The sequence below is a fragment of the Cibotium barometz genome, chromosome 22, assembly GCF_041138505.1.
Source record: "Cibotium barometz isolate CiBa-2024 chromosome 22, ASM4113850v1, whole genome shotgun sequence".
Taxonomy (NCBI): Eukaryota; Viridiplantae; Streptophyta; class Polypodiopsida; order Cyatheales; family Cibotiaceae; genus Cibotium; species Cibotium barometz.
The window spans coordinates 15,991,242-16,011,639 of NC_141067.1; the positions used below are offsets into that span (position 1 = coordinate 15,991,242).

General features: G+C 40.6%; 1 pseudogene; it reads right to left on the reverse strand.

Annotated features, from left to right (window-relative positions):
• Positions 1 to 354: 354 nt before the first annotated feature.
• LOC147626322 (cytochrome P450 CYP736A12 pseudogene) lies at positions 355 to 2,103 on the reverse strand (annotated as a pseudogene).
• Positions 2,104 to 20,398: the final 18,295 nt, after the last annotated feature.

Below are 20,398 nucleotides of genomic sequence, written 5' to 3' on the forward strand. Positions count from 1 at the left end.
CTTAAGAATCCAGCCATGAAACAATTTCTTTGAAGACAGCAAAATGGAAGTAGCAGGAGAATGAATACGCTAACAAGCCATGAAACTATAATTTCTTTGTATAGAACATTTGATGATAGGATACATATTTTCAATCTGACAGATTCTAGAACGCAGTACCAGCTACTGCCTGCCTGGTACAGAGGCATGGGTGCTACCGCCACTGCTGATGATCAGATACTGCAGCCCAGGAGGCATATTATTCAATCTAAAAGCCTTTGATTACTTTGAAAGCCAGCAGCAGTTATAATATCCAACCTAGTTTGAGTTTCATGGGGGTGGGGGGGGGGGGGGGGGGGCTCAGGTTCCTTCTAGCTAGTCTTTCATGTATACTGATTCATGGAGCCGTAAGCTAGCAGTGGCCATGAGTGGGCTGCCACGAGTGACCACTACTCCGAATTTCTCTGACATGTCGATTGTGTGATCGTCGTGAGGAAGCCTCCATTGGAATGCATGGACGAGATTTGAGAGGGCCAATTCAACCACGGGCACTGCGAAAGGCATTCCCGGGCAACTCCGCCTCCCTGATCCAAATGGAAGCAGCTCAAAATGCTGCCCACGAACATCTAAATCTGTCTCAAGAAATCTGTCCGGTGAGAACCTCTCGGGGTCATCCCATATTTGGGGATCCCGCCCTATCGCCCATGCATTCACAAGCAACCTTGTGCCCTGCGGCAAGCTGTAGCCCACCACATTGCAGGATTGAGTTGACATGTGTGGAACAAGAAGCGGCAGCGGCGGATGCTTGCGAAATGTTTCTTTCACTACTGCTTTCGTGTAGACCAGGCTAGGCAAGTCTGCTTCTGCTACCATTCTCTCACGTCCCACCACGCCCTCCACCTCTTCTTGAAGCTTTCTTAACACGTGCGGGTTCGCTAGGAGCTCCGCCATCGCCCAATCCAGGGTGACAGCGGAGGTGTCTATCCCACCAGCGAGCAGCTCCTGCATAATATTGACCATCATCAGCTGGCGACTAAGGTTAATTGTGCTAATTACTGCAGATCCGTAGTTTTATATGGATATATTCTACTTGTAATTCTTCTTGCAGCAGATAGAACAACACTTAATGATTGCTCGCATGCAATTAGATAGGAGGGAGATCGAAGAGAGAGGGAATTATACACTGCACATGGCTATACTGCAGGATAGCGGCCGGCGATTGTTATATGGGCATCTTGGAGAGCTTACCAGGATGATGGTTTTGACCTTATTTCTGCTCAAGTCGTTGGCCAGCAGCACATCCAGGAAATCCTTAGGGCCATTCGTCGAAGCGGCTGCTGCACGAACAGATCTCTCGCGTTCGTCCAGGACCCCTTCTAGGAGACTGTCCCAGCCGGACTGCCATTCATCCATGGAACGTTTTACCTTGTAATCGAGTAAGCCAAGGTAAGGTACGAAGTCGCCGATGATAGGCGTTTGGAAAAGAACGGCGGCCTGGTGGAGGTGCCCCTTAAGGCTTAATTCGCCCATGTGAGAAAACACCTCGGAGAGGCGTTGGCCCAGAAGGATGAGGCAAGTTATGTTTTCAAGGAGGTTTCCGAGGCACGCGGTAAGGTCAATGGAGCAGGATCTGACCGTATACTTGTGGATGCCCTGCAGCATGAACTTGATTTCGCGGGCCGTTATTGGCTGAAACTCTCGCACCCGCTTGGCTGTGAAGAGCTGCAAACTGTACACTCTCCTCATCTCTCTCCACTCAGCACCATAGGGCGTTGTTGTAACCCCCTTTTCCTCCCCGTGAGTTAGCCGCTTCGCACTCTCGAAAGACGGCCGGCTTGCAAACACCTTGTCGTGTGTTTGCAAGAGCTCCCTTGCTAGCTTTGGGCTGGACACCACTACAGCAGGCATAGACCCCAATCTCAAATACATTAGCGGACCATACCTCTTTGCAAGCTGTGCAAGCGATCGATGCGGGAGTGGACCTAGCATGTGCAGCAGGTTTCCTACTATGGGCAAAGGGCAGGGCCCTGGAGGAAGCTGCTTCAGCTTTCTCAACACTATACTCCCACCTAACCACAAAATCGTTGTTATGAAAATCACGCCTACTAGCAGGTGGACATCCATGATGGCAGCTAACTCTGCTGTGGATGCTTCCCTGGGATGAGCAATCACGAAGGTGGATTGCAAGCTATCAAGGGATATTATATACTCCCTCAACACCTTGTAGAACGACGTTGCTCAAGGCGTTAACTAGAGTTGATTGGGTTGTGCGATAAACATTCATCGTAGTGACACTACCATTGCTCGACATGTTCCGCCCGACAACAGTAGATCAGTGTGCTTTTTTCTAACAATGATCATGAACTGCAGTGTCTTGTCTTGATTTGTTCGCCGACCTTTAGTATATTTTTCAAGTTGAGGATTGAAAAAAAGAAAACGTTGAAATCTAGGCTTTTTGCCTTGAATTTTTTTTTGGAAATCTTAGTCATAGAATTGATTGATGTGTTGGTCCTTGGATTTAATGGTTGAGATTTTTAAAATCTTAGCCACTGAATTGATTGATATGTTGGTTCTTGGCTGGCCTAGGCCATGGGATCTCCTTACCTTGACTTGTTAGTGGATGTGACTTCTTGTTGTTGGTAGAATAATGGTTGAGATTCGTTCATGGATGGCCAAGGCCATGGCATCTCCTTACCTTGATATGTTAGTAAAATAATGTGACTTGTTCCTCTTTTATGGGGGGGAACAACCTTTAGTGTGTTTTTCAAGTCCAAGATTGGACGTTTGGACTTTTGGCTTATATTCAATTTAATGGTAGTTGAGTTCTTGAAAATTGATTGATATTACGTAACAACTTTAGAAAAAATCCAATGTTGAAAAATAATGTGTTAACGACTCTATTCTACCCTATGTATCATGTGCGTTCAAGGGGTATTACAAAAAATCTTACCTGTGATTTTTTCATGCATAAAATGACCTCTTTTTCTTTATGGACTTACCAGTTTTTTTTTTAAATTGATTTAAAAAAGAGTTTTAAAACCCTGTTGTGCTTGCAAGAAGGATCCTTAGGGACATCCTACCATGCATGGTGTGCATTTAAAATGTCCTTGGGGCCATTCTCAAGTCCCTTTTGTGCTTGTTGAAAGAATGGCCCGAGGGTCATTCTTCGATCCATGATGTGCTTTAGAATATCTAATCTTTACATATCCATGGAAAATTGTAACGTACTCATATGTACATATTTTTGGGTCCATTTGATTTGGCGATTTTTAGCATCTATATTTAATTTTGAAAAGTAGGAAATACTTAGAGGACATAAAAGATTAAATTTGGTCACAAATTTAGTAATTTAGATGTCAATTTAGGGACTTTTTTGTGGTGCCATTTGTATGCGATTTCTATTCTATACTTAACCATGCTAGATAATGTGGAAGAGGGTCATAGTGAGTGGTTTAGCCTAAAGGAAACTCATATGGGGGTTTACATAGTAAATATAACCGAAACGAGCGCCTGAAACAAGACTCGGATACCAAATTGACCCTTAATTTTTAGTAACATCCTCGCAAGAGGGTGTAGATAACTTTATTTCTCAAAGAGACGAATTCAAGAAAGTTAGTTCATCACAAGACGAATAAAGTATGTTTTCAGATAATTGATAGATTTCGCATGGGGTGGCCGGTATTCACGAGACGAATCGGACACCACCTTCCAGTGTTTGGTTCAAATGCATGTTTTTGGAAGAGATTTTCTATCTTTGAAGATTGCGTGCATGATAATCTACTTATTTCACGTGGGCTTTTTTTTTTTGCTTCTTCCAGAGAGCCTTGAGGATTTTTTGTGTAGAGTAGAGAGAGAGATTTTCAGATTCGGGCCACTCATCCTTAGACAGGGAACGTCGGACAGAGATTGTGATTTATGTCCTCTCGGAGCCATTTGGTAGAACCCAGAGTAGACAACATTTACTAAAGGCATACCCAGGATAGCCGTGGTGTCCAGAGTGGTGGTTGGGTGGACGGGTGTCAGAGAAAAGCCCTATTGGTGATTCTCTCTATGATTTTTAGATTTTTGTATTAACGAATATGATTGTTAATTTAGATTTGTAAACGAATATGTTTTATTGAAAATCTCTTCTTTTTCTTAAGTATGAGTGATTTTTTTTTCTGTATGATTTGAGAAATATTGTGTTAGAACATAGAACAGAATATGGGTGCGTTTTAAAAATACATCAAGATTGCATATGGAAAAATGGCCCTAGGGCCATTCTTGTAAGCACAATCTGTTTGAAGGAATAGCCCTACGTACATTCTAAAGCACACCATCCATGGTGTGTTTGCAAGACTGATCCTACGGCCATTCTACTAGTCATGGTGTGCTTTAGAATAGCCCTAGGGCCAATCTAATGTCCTTTGTGTGCTTTAAAGAATGGCCCTAGGGCCATTTCCATCTATGGTGTACTTTAGAAGAGCCAATCTTTACACATGGATATAAAATACATCAAGAATGTCCATAGAAGAATGGACCTATGGCCATTGTTTTAAGTATAATGTGCTTGCAATAATGGCCCTATGAGCTTCCTAAAGTACACCATCCATGGCGTGCTTGCAAGATTGGTCCTAGGGCCATTCTACCATCCGTAGTGTGCTTTAGAATGGCCCTAGGGCCATTCTTTCAATCTCATTGAATAGCCCTAGGGTCATTCTTCCATGGATAATCTTGATGTATTTTGCATCCATCACTACAATAGAACGAGGGTTTAGCAGTGAAAATAGCAGCGCTTTTATAACTATAAGGGTACAGTGATGTCGGGCCCAATTTGCTATTAAAAAAGCTGTGATTTTTGTTGCAACGGTTTTGCTCTTAGTAGCAATCTTTCGATGCTTTGCAGCATAATATCGATGTTGGACAACAATATAGTGCTGTGGAGTAGCAAAATATCGCTACTATTTGCATTGCTAGAGGAGCGATGCTAATGTACTACATAGTTAAAAAAAAGTTGGGGCGGAGTGGAGAGTCAGCACATGACTCTCTAGTTTGTCCCAGCTCTTTTTTCTTTTTAATGTCAACACAATAAAACTAGCAAACTTCATGTCCTACTCATCCTCATGGAGGACAAAGAAAAGGACAATTAAAATTAATGTGGTTATAGGAATGTTGAAATTCAATTACAATACTTGGTAGAATTAAATAAGTGTATGATTCCAAAACACTCATATACAAAATAAAGCGTAATGAAAATCTATGGAGCTAGGGGCTACATTGAGGGGGGTCTACATCTCATGCATTGCGATTATTATTGTTCCTTGAAGCTCCACCCCCTTCACTTCTCACATTTCCATTGCTTGTTGCTTGGAAATTTGCACCACCATTTCTAGTTACATGGTCCTGAAACACAATAAAACTAACACAAGTGAAAATCAGTTTTGTAAAAATAAAGAGGTTTATGGTTTAGGAGTGTACTTACTTGCCATGCTTGCCAAGCATGTCCTCTCAATAACAACAATATATCCTTTATCTTACACCCTTTCAAATAGAGTTTCCAAACCAAATTGTAATGCAAAATCATATTCATCTTGTGTAGGGGGCAGTCCACTACTTTAAGCTATAGACATACAAACAAATGAACATTACAATTATGCTGTTATTTAAGATAACATTCTTTAATTGAAAGATAAGATACAATTTGAGGCTAATGCAGCTAATGCATAAGGCTTATGCATTAGCTGCATTAGCCGTATGCATAAGGCTATATGCATAAGCCTCATGTATTGGGGTATGCAAAGAGTTTTAAGTATTTATGTTTTTTCTTTTATAGATGGCAAATAACTTGCAGCAGGATGTTACACGTGATGGAGGAGGCGATATCGGCATGCATTGGAAGCTATCGACATGCATTGGTAGCCTACCGGCATGCATAGGTAGCTATTGACATGCATTGGAAGCTATCGGCATGTATAGGTAGCCCCACTGGCAGGCCTAGGTTGCTACCGGCATGCACAGGTAGCTATCTGCCTGCCAAGGTTGCTACCGGCATGCCTAAGTTTCTACCCGCATGCCTAGGAAGTTACCGGCATACATAGGTAGCTACTTGCATTCGTAGGTAGCTGCGTAGGTTTCAAACCAACATGCATACAAAGCTACTAGCATGCCTAGGTTGCTATCGGCATGGTTGCTACTAGCATGCATAGGTAGCTATCGCCATGCCTAGGTTGCTATCGGCATGGCTTGTCGAAGAAAGCTACCAACATGCCTAGGTTGCTATCGGCACACATAGGTATCTAACGACATGCATAGGGAGCTACTAGCATAAATTTGGAGCTACCAGCATGCCTAGGTGATGTATGTGCTTGGGAGTATTCTCAGGTGAAAGGTGTAGACCCTGCATTACATCAACATCATATTAACTTGCAGAAAGATACAGTTTTGATTGCGCAATAAAGGTACAGAATGGACCCTAGTTTTGCAAAGCAGGTTAAGGAGGAGATAGATAAATTGTTGGCAGTAGGCTTCATCAAGCCAGTGAATGAGGTGTCATGGTTGTCTCCAATTATAGTGGTACCTAAGAAGAATGGGAAGCTGAGTATGTGTGGACTATAGAAAGCTTAATGCATCAACTATTACTGATCATTTTCCAATGCCGTTTTGTGATGCAGTTTTGGATGCAGTTGGCAGGTCATGAAATTACTTGAGTGGGGTGCATTTGTATATACAGTAATGAGTTTTGGCTTGAAGAATGGACCACCATCATTCAATTTTGTGGCACATAAGGTATTTGAGCCATATTTGCAAGATTTTATGAGGGTTTTTGTGGATGATTTTTTGATTTTTGGTAAGAAAGACTTGCATTTGCTGCATCTGAAGTTATGTTTGGAGAGATGTAGAAAATTCAGAATGGCACTGAATCCTTACAAAAGTGTCATAGCTGTTAGAAGTGGGGTACTACTTGGTCACGTGGTTTCAAGTGAAGGGATGGCCATTGATGTAAAGAAGATTGAAGCCATCCAATCTGCAAAGGCTCCAGTCAATGTTAAAGAGTTGATGAGATATGTGGGTCAAATTAAGTGGCATTCAAGGTATCTCAGATATTTAGCTAATGTGTGTTTACCACTAACACACTTAACTAAGAAAGAAGTGACTTTTGTTTGGGCTGATCCTCTGAAAAGATCATTCCAACTTTTAAAGAAGATGATCTCTGTTGCGCCAGTTCTACAGTCTCCGGATTGGTCTTTGCCTTTTCATGTCTTTGTGGATGCGTCTGATGTGGCCATAGGAGCAGTGTTGATGCAGGAAAAAGTCAGAGGTTGGTTTAGGCCAGTGTATTATGCAAGTAGAGTTCTCACATCAGCTAAGAGGAATTATGCTATCACTAAAAGAGAAGCATTGGGCATGGTATATGCTTTGAACAAATTTAGGCACTATTTGTTGGGAAATAGGGTAATTTTCCATGTTGACCACCAAGCTTTGTTGTACCTAATCAAGAAGCCATTGCTGACAGGAAGGTTGGCTAGGTGGATGTTGTTATTACAAGAGTTTGATTTTGTTATTGTTCATACTCCAGGAAAAGAACATGCCATTGCTGATTACTTGAGTAGGTTAGAGACAGGTTATAAAAATATCTTGCTTTTTTATGCTTTTTTGCTATTGCTTAGTTTTATGTTTTGAATACAATAAACTTGTACTCTGAGTTTTTTGGCAAGTTTATGCCTTGTTTATCACTTCTTCCTCTCCTACCGTATCCTCCTCAAGCTCAAGCAAGGTATGTCTACTCTTTTCTTTTATCTCCTATGCAAACAAGCTTTCTTGTGAGTATTTCCTCTCTCTTTTAAGTTTTTCTTTTCTTCTGTTTCCCTTCGTATTGAAGCTTAACCATTACAAGTACTTTCCCTTCATCTTTTTCCCTAGTTAAGAGCTCTCCATTAAAGCTTCATATGGTAAGAGATCATGATTTTTATTAATACTTTTTTTTCTTGACTTGGTTTAATTTTGTAGGTTTTCAATGCATACAAGCGTCACAAGAAATCTCTTTCTTGTATGTTTCTTCTTTTATGCTTTTACATGTTTTTAGGGTTTGTAAGTTTTAGGGCTTTTAAGATTAGGGTTACTTATTAATACTTTTTTTAATTAATTTAGTTTGATTTTATAAGTTTTCAACACACACAAGCCTCACAAGGTAAGAGATCTCTTTCTTGTATGTTTCTTCTCTTATTTTTACATGTTTATAGGGTTTGTAAGTTTTAGGCCTTTTAAGATTAGGGTTACTTAGTAATACTTTTTTTTCTTAATTTGGTTTAATTTTATAGGTTTTGAACACTTACAAGCCTCACAAGGTAAGAGAACTCTTTCTTGTATGTTTCTTCTCTTATGCTTTGACATGTTATAGGGTTTGTAAGTTTAGGGTTTTAAGATTTAGGCTTGTTGTTTTTTCCATGCTCTATGGATAGCCTTTAGAAATCTATGCTTCTCTCAAGAGATGGCCGTATGCCTTAGGCTCATGCATGAGACTTATACATTACCCATATGCATAAGGCCATATGCATAAGCTTTATGTGCCGGTAGCTTTCCAATGCATGCCGGTAGCTACCTATGCATGCCGGGTAGCTTCCTATGCATGTAGGTAGTTACCTAGGCCTGCTCACAGCTACGAATACATGCCGATAGCTTCCTATGCATTCCGGTATATGCATGCCAGTAGCTGCCTAGGTATGATGTTGGCTTCCTATGCATGCCGATAGCTCATGTATTCTTGCAACAACTATAACAACTCCTTCAAAAACTCTCCTTTAGCATGGACACTCACCTTTACCATTTTTGGGTCAGCCTCTATACCCAAATTAATCTCTTTCAATTCATCCTCCTTAACCCTACTAGAAGTGCCAAACTTCTTGTCATAGATTCTTTCAACCATAATTCTTGCATCCTTATCCTCCTGCTCAATCTCTTCCTCTTGGTAGAAGATTCTGCTGTGTGTTCCAACAGCTGCCTGAATTCTGTTCCCTGAATCTCTTGTCCATATAATACTACATCTGACCTTTCCTGAACCTGTTCTTCATCCGGCTGTAATATATGTTCCACATCCACCTCAAACACTGGAACAACTGTTGGATTTGCCTTCAGAAACTCCTCTTCCTCATCATCTTCAACTTCTTCTGCCGAATTGATAGTTTGTGCAAACAATGGTTTCTCCTTTTCGTCCCCTACATAGGTATAGTCACTTTCTTCTTCCCTTTTCTTAGAACAACGACATTCTCTCCCCAATCTTAAGCCCATTCTCTGAATTCGTGCTGGAGATTTATGAGGAAAGGAAGAAAACTAAAAAGAAAGGAGACCAGGTCATGTGTTCTCTGCAAAATTGACAATGAACTCCCTATACGGGAGGTTTGCCATCAAACCTGAATGCAACATAACAGAGATTCTATGCTGCTTAGAGAATTCTGGGAAATTGAGTAAATAGACTGGGACTAAAGGTCACTAGATTTCGGCCGATCATGTGTCCCCGCTCTCACCAGTCTTTCATCTCTTTAAGTCCGTTCAATTTTAACTAACACATTCTATATATTGGATCAGACCCCGAGAGTGATTGGTTTGACAAACCTTTAAATGATGATTGATGTTAACAACATGAACAAGCTAATTAAGATGAACTATTTAAAATCTAAATATGGGTATACATTTTCTGTTTACAAACATGGGGGCACAAGCTCCTTGTGCTTTGGGTGCAGTCCTACCCCGCGAAGACTTCCTTTCGTTTGTTTTGTAGGTCATCTAATCCTCTCTTTCAACATTAGGAAAAATTGGTAAGTGCTTTTCTATCTTTCCTCTATTATTATTACACCCTTGGGTGCTGGGGATTTGTTTTGTAGGTTTGTTTTTGTACCTTAAATCAAAGAGCTGCCTGTGCAGAAAATGCAACTGTATGCATGTGTAGAAAATGCAGCTTTATGCATGTGCAAAAAATGCAGTTGTACATCTGCAGAGGTAGCTCTCTGGAAACTTTTTTTAACTCTTCCAGAGCGCGTCTATACAAGCATCTATAGGTACGTTTATAGAGGCATCTATAGGCGCATCTATAGGCACATCTATAAGCACATTTATATCATTATAGACACACTTATAGACGTACCTATAAACGTACCTATAGACGTTGTCGTGACGTGGGCGGTATTGCTGGGCAAGTGCGAGACTTCTAGCTGTGAGAGTCGTTTCAATTCCCAGCAAGGAAACATAATATATATCTCTTCAAGGGGCACCACCAGCAGAAGCTAGAACCATCATAGATCCAATTACCAGCTATTGCCAAAATCACCTCAAGTAATACCCTCAAATATGGAGCTTCAAAGGCTCAAACACCCAGCACATAACATAAACCATAGCCAACATATTCTACATACTGACATCACTTACTTTGTCTTCATAAGATTCCAAAGCCCAAGAAAAACCATAACATTGTGACCCATCATAAAAATCATTGACTATAGTAGTTTGCAGCATGACAGCAATAGTAAACTGGAGTGGAAAATGCCTTCCATAAAAGAGAATTGTTTCACCACTATGTTACTTCTTCCAATTCAACAAAGATACCACTAACTTGTGCCCGAAAAGCTGCAGCAGCACAGCTTCTGGTATCAGAGCCCCCAGTAGCTCTTCAGACTCATGATCACCCGGCTCTCCTTTTTTTTTAGAGCGCCCTCCATCATCGCCAGCCACGGTCTCTCCTCTCGCGTCGAGCTTCTCCCGCCTGTAAAACAAACCAAGGCCACTTCTCTATCCTCGCCTGCGCACCCAGAGGCCGCCCCTTAAAAGCCTCTCTCTCTCTTTGCTCTGCGTTCGTCTTCCAACTCTGTCTCCTTCCTGAAGCTTGTTCATCATTTCCAAGTGCTCTCTTAGCTGCTGTGTAGAAGACTCTAACTGGCGTTTCAGCTCCTCTGAGGCTTTAGAGCGAACTCTCTCTCTTCTCTGCTAGCAGCCAGCACCACACTCTTCGCTTCCTCCCCAGCCACTACCAGGCGACTGCGCCAACACCCCTTCTACCCAAAACTTCTTATGTGTCCAGAGGCGCTCCCTCCATTTCCAGCTCCTCTTGGTTGCAGTTGCTACCAGCCATCATAGCGCTCCACATATTTCCCAGCTTTCAGAAACCTAGCAATCCGACCCACAGGGAATTAAAGGCCAACCTTATTCGATCAGAACACAGACTTCGTGGAAGGCTTCTTGCCGCGACCTCCAGAACTCATGATGAAAATTAGCAGAGATCGTTCCCCCTCCTGAAACACGAAGAGCCCCCTCGATCCAAAGGGAACGTAGCAGCCGACAGTTGCATCTTTGCCAGCCTTCTCGATGGTGCGTTGGCCAACGTATAAACCCTCCACGTCTCCCCTCAAGCTGGCCACCTTTATTTAGTGTATATATATTTTTAATTTCTTCCAAAAGCCACACTAATGGCCACAACTAATGCTAAAAGACCCCCTCCATTTTCTCCAATTCCCACGCATTGTCCAAAGATTCTTGACATCCTCTTTCACATGTCTCTGTCACCATGTAGTCATGACCATGGCCATATCCATGCCATTTTGAACCTCAATCAAATGCCACTATCATCTCAAGCATGATTTCTGAGTATTTTACCATCTCGTGGGGCCAAGAAAAGCTGTTAAATACTCAAGCAAAATCCAAACCTATGTACATAGGCACAGGGACTTCTGCTAGCCTCCCAGGTTCACCATAAGCATAAAAACTCCACGATTCATACCACACTCATGTACTGAGGCTTCGAGACCTGGCTCAGCTTCAGCTCGTCTTATAGAACCTCATTTACAATATGAACATATGTACATGGGCATCATATAATGACTCAAGTCATGGCACTTAATCCCATGCGTCTGAATTTGTATTTAATGGCCTCATATGCATGGTTTCACACCATAGACGTGCCATGGCACGACAACGTGTGTCAGTAGATGCGCTTTTAGACACACTTATAAATGCATCCGTAACATTTTAAACCATGTTGTCAAAACCCGTCTATAGGCGTGCCTATGATCGCTTTTCCTTGTAGTGAGCGCCACAAGTTATTTGCCATCTATCAAAGAAAAAACATAAATATTTAAAAATTCTATGCATACTCCAATGTATAAGGCTTATGCATATGACCTTATGCATATATCCTTATGCATATATCCTTATGCATATGGCTAATGCATAAATCTTATACATTAGCGATATGCATAAGCCTCACGCATTGGAATATGCATAAGATTTTTAAGTATTTATTTATTTTTGGATAGATGGCAAATAACTTGCAAGGTGATGTTACACGTTAAGGAGGAGTCAATATCCCAACAATATTTGTAAGTATATACTATCCTCAAATTGTACCTTATCTTTTAATTAAATAAGGTTATCTTAAATAACAACATAATTGTAATGTTCATTTGTTTGTATGTCTATAGCTTGAAGCAGTGGACCGCCCCCCCTATGCAAGATGAATATGATTTTGCATTACAATGGCGTTTAGAAGCTCTATTTGAAAGGGTGCAAGACGAAGGATATATTGTTATTACTGGAGGACATGCTTGGCAAGCATGGCAAGTAAGTTCATTCCTACACCCTAAAACTCTTTGTTTTTGCAAAACTGATTTTCACTTAAGTTAGTTTTATTGTGTTTAGGATCATGTAACTAGAAATGATGGTGCAAATGCCCAAGCAAGAAGCAATGGAAATTTGAGAAGCAAAGGAGGTGGAGATGCAAGAAACAATAATAATCGCAATGCATGAGATGTAGACCCCCCTCAATGTAGCCCCTAGCTCCATAGATTTTCATTACGCTTTATCTTATATATGAGTTTTTTGGAGTCATACACTTATGTAATTTCACCAAGTATTGTAATTGAATTTCAACATTCCTAAAACCATGAATTGCAACAATTGTCTATGTTTTTATAAATTTGTCAAGTTTTACATTACACTTGTCTATGACAATGAGTAGGACATGAAGTTGTGTTAGTTTTACTATATCTACATTAGAAAAGAACGAGTTAGGGTAAACTAGGGAATCATGTGTAGACTCCCTAGTCTCCCCCAATGTTTTTTTACTATTTAGTATATTTGCTACTCTCTCAACAGTGCAAATAGCAACGATATTTTGGTGTTGCACAGTGCTATATCACTATCTAACATTAATATTATGTTGCGGAGTAGCGAAATATCATTGCTGAGGAGTCAGGACCGAACTCGTTGTGCAGCAAAATGGGTCTCACATCTCCGTACCCTTCTAGTTATAAAAGTGCTGCTATTTTTGATGTCTGCTAAACCCTCATTCTATTGCACTGATGGATACAAAATACATCAAGATTTTCCATGGAAGAATGGCCCTAGGGCCATTCTAAAGCACATCGCCAATGGTAGAATGGCCCTAGGATCAATCTTGCAAGCACATCATGGATGGTGTACTTTAGGAAGATCATATGGCCATTATTGCAAGCACATTGTACTTACAATAATGGCCCTAGAGCCATTCTTTGATGGATATTCTTCATGTATTTTGTATCCATGTGTAAATATTGGCTACTCTAAAGCACACCATAGATGGAAAAATGGCCCTAGGGCCATTCTTTAAAGCACACAAGGGACATTAGATTGGCCCTAGGTCCATTCTAGGCACACCATGACTAGTAGAATGGCCCTAGGATCAGTCTTGGTGTGCTTTAGAATGGCGGACTTAGGGCCATTCGTTCAAATACATTGTGCTTACAAGAATGGCCCTAGGGCCATTCTTCCAAAGACAATCTTGATGTATTTTGCATGGATATGTAAAGATTAGCTATTCTAAAGCACAGCATGGATAGAATAATGGCCCTTGGGCCATTCTTTCAAGCACACAAGGGACTTGACAATGGCCCCAGGGACATTTTAAATGCACACCATGTATGGTAGGATGTCCATAATAATGACCAGTCTTGCAAGCACAACAAGGGTTTTTAACTCTTCTTTAAATCAATTTTGAAAAAAAACCCATAAGTCCATAAAGCAAAAGGGATCATTTTATGCATAAAAAATTCACAAGGGTTTTTTTTAATACTACTTGAACGCATGTGATACATAAGATAGAATAGTAGTGCACCCTTTGAGGTTCACACTGTTTCACACATTATTTTCCTACATTGGATTTTTTCTAAAAGTTGTTGCCACATAATATTAATCGATTTTCAAGAACTTAACCACCATTAAATTCAATACAAGCCAAAAGTCCAACGTCCAATCTTGGACTTGAAAAACACACTAAATGTTGGATTGTTACCCCCTAGAAAAGAGGAACAAGTAACATTATTTTACTAACATATCAAGTTAAGAAGACGCCATCGCCTCGGCCATCCATGAACGCATCTCAACCATTATTCTACAACAAAAAGTCACATCCATTAAAAAGTCAAGGTAAGGACACCCCATGGCCTCACAAGGTAAGAGATCTCTTTCTTGTATGTTTCTTCTCTTATGCTTTTACATGTTATAGGGTTTGTAAGTTTAGGGTTTTAAGATTTAGGCTTGTTATTTTTTCCATGCTCTATCACTACAAGAGAATGAGAACATAGCCATGCAACATAGCCGCGCAAACTAGAGAGAGATGGAAATGAGAGAGGGGCCATGGGTGAATTTGCGATTTGGCGAGGTTTACGCGGCTATACTCGCGTCTATATGCACGTCTATATGCACGTCTATAAGTGCATCTATCATCCATCTATACTGATATAGACGCGCTTATAGATGTGCATATAGAGGCGCATATAGATGCAAGTATAGATGCACTCTATTTTAAAAAAAAATCAAATAATCCCACCCGCATCAACCCCGCAACTATTTTTGCTTCCCCTCTACTCCCTCTGCTGTACTCTTCCTCATGATGGCTGCACCTCGCCCTTTGTCCTCTCCTCACAAAGTCTCCTCCTAAAAGGACGATTCCTCACAAGGTAATCTCTATCCCACTTGGCTCTCCCACCTCTTCATATATTCATGGTTTTTGAATGGTATGTATAGAATTAGGGTTTTTGATAAAGGTTTAACAGTAGATGGGCGCAACATAAAATCAAATACATACTTAAGAATAGGAGGTCTCTAGTAAGGAGACATGCAGGAGGAGAAAGCCCGAATAGATGCCGATCAAAATGGACACGGCAAGCCATCTACTGCTCATAGGGGCGAGTGGAAGAAAGCCAAGAAGGAGCTCCTAGAAGGAGTAGTGAACCATCAACAAAGAGAAGCGAGGCGAATACAAATGGAGTGATATGGATCATCGCACTTCGGATCTGGAGGTCATGCATCATGGGAGGTTTGTATGTATAGTGCAACTTCATGTCTTTTCTTTGTATTCTCTCTATTTGAGTTGTGTTATAATGTTTGTCTTGTGATGTAGCGTGACATTGTGGGTAGAGATCCTACCCCAGCAAAGACTGGCTACCATTGTCTCCACAGTAGAGGAGATACATGGGTTTACCTTCACGATGAAGGGATCATCTCCGACACGAACAATACAATTGAGCAAGGAGAACACCAATGCAAGTAATACCTTTTTTTTTTATAAAACATGTTTCGACCTTTATAATACTTTCTATTTTTTTTTTTCACTTTGTGTAGGCACAAGGTGGATAAGAAGGAGGACAAGATGACTCAGAGAGTGATGAGTCCTCCAAGTAGTTTTCCTTGTAGATTTTCTTCATGTATAGTTTTGGTTTATGCAACTATGTTTCTTTTTCAAGCCTCATGTAGCTACCATCATGTATGGACAATTTCTTTTTCAAGCCTCATGTAGCTACCATCATGTATGGACAATTTCTTGGATATAAGATGAAAATTTTCATCTTCTTTATATATATCTATGTTTTTATTCAAGCCTTATGTGGCTACGATCATGTATGGAGAAATTTTTAGATATAACACGTAATTTCTCATCTTCTTTAAATCAATATTCGAAGTGTGTTCACAAATCTTTTTCTGCATATCTATCTTTAATTTAAGTTTTTATATTGATATCTTTGCTGATCTTGATTCGTCTATGTACAAGTAAGCAAAACCTTAAACCAGAGAGCTGCCTGTGCAGAAAATGCAGCTGCATGTGTAGAAAATGCAGCTGTACATCTGCATAGGCAACTCTCTCTGGAAATTTTTTTTAATTCGAAAGCGTGTCTGTAACAGAGGCTGTAAAGACATCTATTTACACGTCTATATGCATGTATATATGCGCATCTATAAGCGTGTTTATATCAGTATAGACCCATTTATAGACACGCATATAGATGCATGTCTATAGATGCGGTTTTAGACACAATTATAAACGTGCCCATCGTAACATTTTAAAGCATGTTGTCAGAATGCGTCTATAAATGCATCTATGGCCATTTTTCCTTGTAGTGTATGGATAGCCTTTAGAGTGCTATGCTTCTCGCAAGAGATAGCCATATGCCTTAGGCTCATGCATGAGACTTATGCATTACCCATATGCATAAGATTTATACCGGTAGCTTCCAATGCATGCCGGTAGTTACCTATCCATGCCAGGTAGCCTCCTATGCATGCTGATAGTTACCCAAGAATGCTAGTAGCTACCAATGCATGCTAGTAGCTTCCTATGCATATCGGTAGCTACCTATGCATGTTGGTATAGCTACCTAGGCATGCAGGTAGCTTCCTATGCATGCTGGTAACTACCTAAGCATGTCGATAGCTTCAAAGGCATGCTAGTAGCTGCGTATGTGCGCCGGTAGCTAACAATGCATGTCGGTAGCAACCTAGGCATGTTGGTAGCTTCTTGGGGCAAGCCATGCTAGTAGCAACCTATGCATGGCGGTAGCTACCTATGCATGCCGGTAGCAACCTAGGCAGCTACCTATGCATGCCGGTAGCTTCCTAGGCATGCCAATAGCAACCAATGCATGCCGGTAGTAACCTAGGCATGCCAGTAGCTTCCAATGCATGCGAGTAGCAACCTTGGCAGGCAGATAGCTACCTATGTATGTCGATAGCCTCCTAGGCATGTTGGTAGCTACCTATGCATGCCGGTAGCTCCCAATGCATGTCGGTAGGTACCTATGCATGCCGATAGGCTACAAATGTATGTCGATAGCTTCCACTGCATGCTGGTAGCAACCTAGGCATGCCAGTATCGACTCATCCTTCACGTGTAACATCATGCCGCAAGTTATTTGCCATCTATCCAAGAAAAAAAATAAATACTTAAAACTCTTATACATACTCCAATGCATGAGGCTTATGCGTATAGCCTTATGCATATGGCTAGTGCATAAGGCTAATGCAGCTAATGCATAAGCCTTATACATAATTCTTATGCATTAGCTGCATTAGCCTCAAATTGTATCTTATCTTTTAATTAAAGAAGGTTATCTTAAAAAACAACATAATTGTAATGTTCATTTTTTTGTATGTATATGGCTTAAAGAAGTGGACTGCCCCCTATGCAAGATGAATATGATTTTGCATTACAATGGGGTTTGGAAGCTGTATTTGAAAGGGTGTAAGATGAAGGATATATTGTTATTACTGGAGGCATGCTTGGCAAGCGTGGCAAGTAAGTACATTCCTAAACCATAAACCTCTTTATTTTTGCAAAACTGATTTTCACTTGTGTTAGTTTTATTGGGTTTCACGATAATGTAACTAGAAATGGTGGTGCAAATGTCCAAGCAAGAAGCAATGGAAAAGTGAGAAGCAAAGGGGGTGGAGCTGTAAGGAACAATAATAATTGCAATGCATGAGATGTAGACCCCCCTCAATGTAGCCTGTAGCTCCATAGATATTCATTACGGTTTATTTTGTATATGAGTGTTTTGGAATCATACACTTATGTAATTCCACCAAGTATTATAATTGAATTTCAACATTCCTAAAACCATGAATAGCAACAATTAGCGTTTTCTTTGTATTTGTCAAGTTTTACATTACACTTGTCCATGACGATGAGTACATGTCGACATTAGGAAGAAAAAAGAGCTGGGAAAAACTTGGAAGTCATGTGCACAGACTCCCCAATCTACCCCAACGTTTTTTTAACTATGCAGTACATTCGCATCGTTGCTCAACTATGCAAATAGCAACGCTATTTCGCTGCTACACAGCGCTATATCGCTGTCCAACATCGATATTATACTATGGAGCAACGAAAGATCGCTGCTACTAAGGAGTGATACTATTTTTGTTGCTAAACCCTCATTCTCTTGTAGTGATGAATGTAAAATACATCAAGATTGTCCATGGAAGAATGGCCTCACGGCTATTCAATGAGATTGAAACAATGGCCCTAGGGCCATTATAAAGTACACCACGGATGGTAGAATAGTCCTAGGACCAATCTTGCAAGCACACCATGGATGGTGTACTTTAGGAAGGTCATAGGGCCAATAATCCAAGCACACAGTACTTACAAGAATGGCCATAGGGCCATGCTTCCATGGACATTCTTGATGTATTTTATATCCATGTGTAAAGATTGTCTATTCTGAAGTACACCATAGATGGAAAAATGACCCTAGGACAATTCTTTAAAGCACACAAAGGACATTAGATTGGCCCTAGGGCCAAGTTAAAGCACACCATGACTAGTTGAATGGCCCTATGATCAGTCTTGCAAGCACACCATGGATGGTGTGCTTTAGAACGGACCTAGGGCCATTCCTTCAAATAGATTGTGCTTATAAGAATGGCCCTAGGGCCATTCTTCCATAGGCAATCTTGATGTATTTTGCATGGATATGTAAAGATTAGCTATTCTAAAGCACATCATGGATGGAAGAATGGCCCTAGGGCCATTATTTCAAGCACACACAACGGACTTGAGAATGGCCCCCCAGGGACATTTTAAATGCACACCATGGATGGCGGCCATCTTTCCAGAGTGCAAAGCGGCTAACTCACGGGGAGGAAAAGGGGGTTACAACAATGCCCTATGGTGTTGAGTGGAGAGAGATGAGGAGAGTGTACAGTTTGCAGCTCTTCACAGTAGCCAAGCGGGTGCGAGAGTTTCAGCTAATAACGGCCCACAAAATCAAGTTCATGCTGTAGGGCATCCACAAGTATGCGACCTTACCGTGTGCCTCGAAAACCTGCTTGAAAACATAACTTGCCTCATCCTTCTGGGCCAACACCTCTCCGCGAGGTGTTTTCTCACATGGGTGAATTAAGCCTTAAGGGGCACCTCCACCAAGCCGCCATTCTTTTCCAAATGCCTATCCACGGTGACTTCATAAATACCTTGGCTTACTCGATTACAAGGTAAAACATTCCATGGATGAATGGCTGTCTGGTTCTGACAGTCTCCTGGAAGGGGTCCTAGATGAACGCGAGAGATCTGCACGTGCAGCAGCTGCTTTGACGAATGGCCCTAAGGATTTCCTGGATGTGCTTCTGGCCAACGACTTGAGTAGAAATAAGGTCAAAACCATCATCTTGGTAAGCTACTTTTAAGAAAACTATAAATATTCATATATATTCGTCTTTAGACTCAAGTAGCCTTGGAAAAAATGACTTGACGACTTGCTTGTCTAAGATCTTAACTTTATATAATAAGCTCTTAACTTGATTCTTCATTTCTTACCTATCTCTTCGATAAAATAAGCATACTCTGTAATCACTATATCTATTAGAATCTCAATACTATAGTATTCTTTTCTCTTAGTATTGTGCTCTCTTCCATTCATATCTCCGATAGATCTTATCTTGGATAAACGATTTTATATGTTAAGCTAGTCACGTATATGCTAGAATTTAGTTGGTCTCCTAAACTTGTCTTAATTCCATAAAATTTAACTCCAAATAAGAAACTAGATAGATCTTGAGGCACTACACTGTTGAAAATACAAGTGAATAGGGTGTGTGCGGGAGCAAGCCCTTGGTTAGAGGCTGTAAAAGAGAAGATGTAAATGTGAAAGAACCTGTAAAAAGGGGAGAAGAATCTACTGGGAGAGAATAAAGGGTAGCATGAGAGAATTTAGGAAGTGTGGAGATATTCTAGGAAGTGTAGAGTTATTCTGGGAGATATTCAGGGAAAAGAGAAGAGGTGGAGAGAATCAAGCAAGAGGTGGAGATATTCTGGGAGTGAATCATGGAGAAATCAATGGGATTTGATACTTGATGTAAACTCTATAAATTGAGGCATATCCCTAATGAGAATTTACTGGTTTTTGAGTATCCATGCCTACATTAATCTATTTGCTAATTACCCACTAATTACATCTTAATTATTTACTAATCACTTTGTTAATGATGTTGATTCTAGTGTTTGATCCACCATAGCTCATCACAATGCTCAAATTTCAACATGGTATCAGAGCCATGCTAATTTGTAAGCCCATTATCTTGCTAATTATTTTGCTAATTAGGATTAGTAGAAAATTATAATTTTTCCTCTTTTTTCAACTCACCT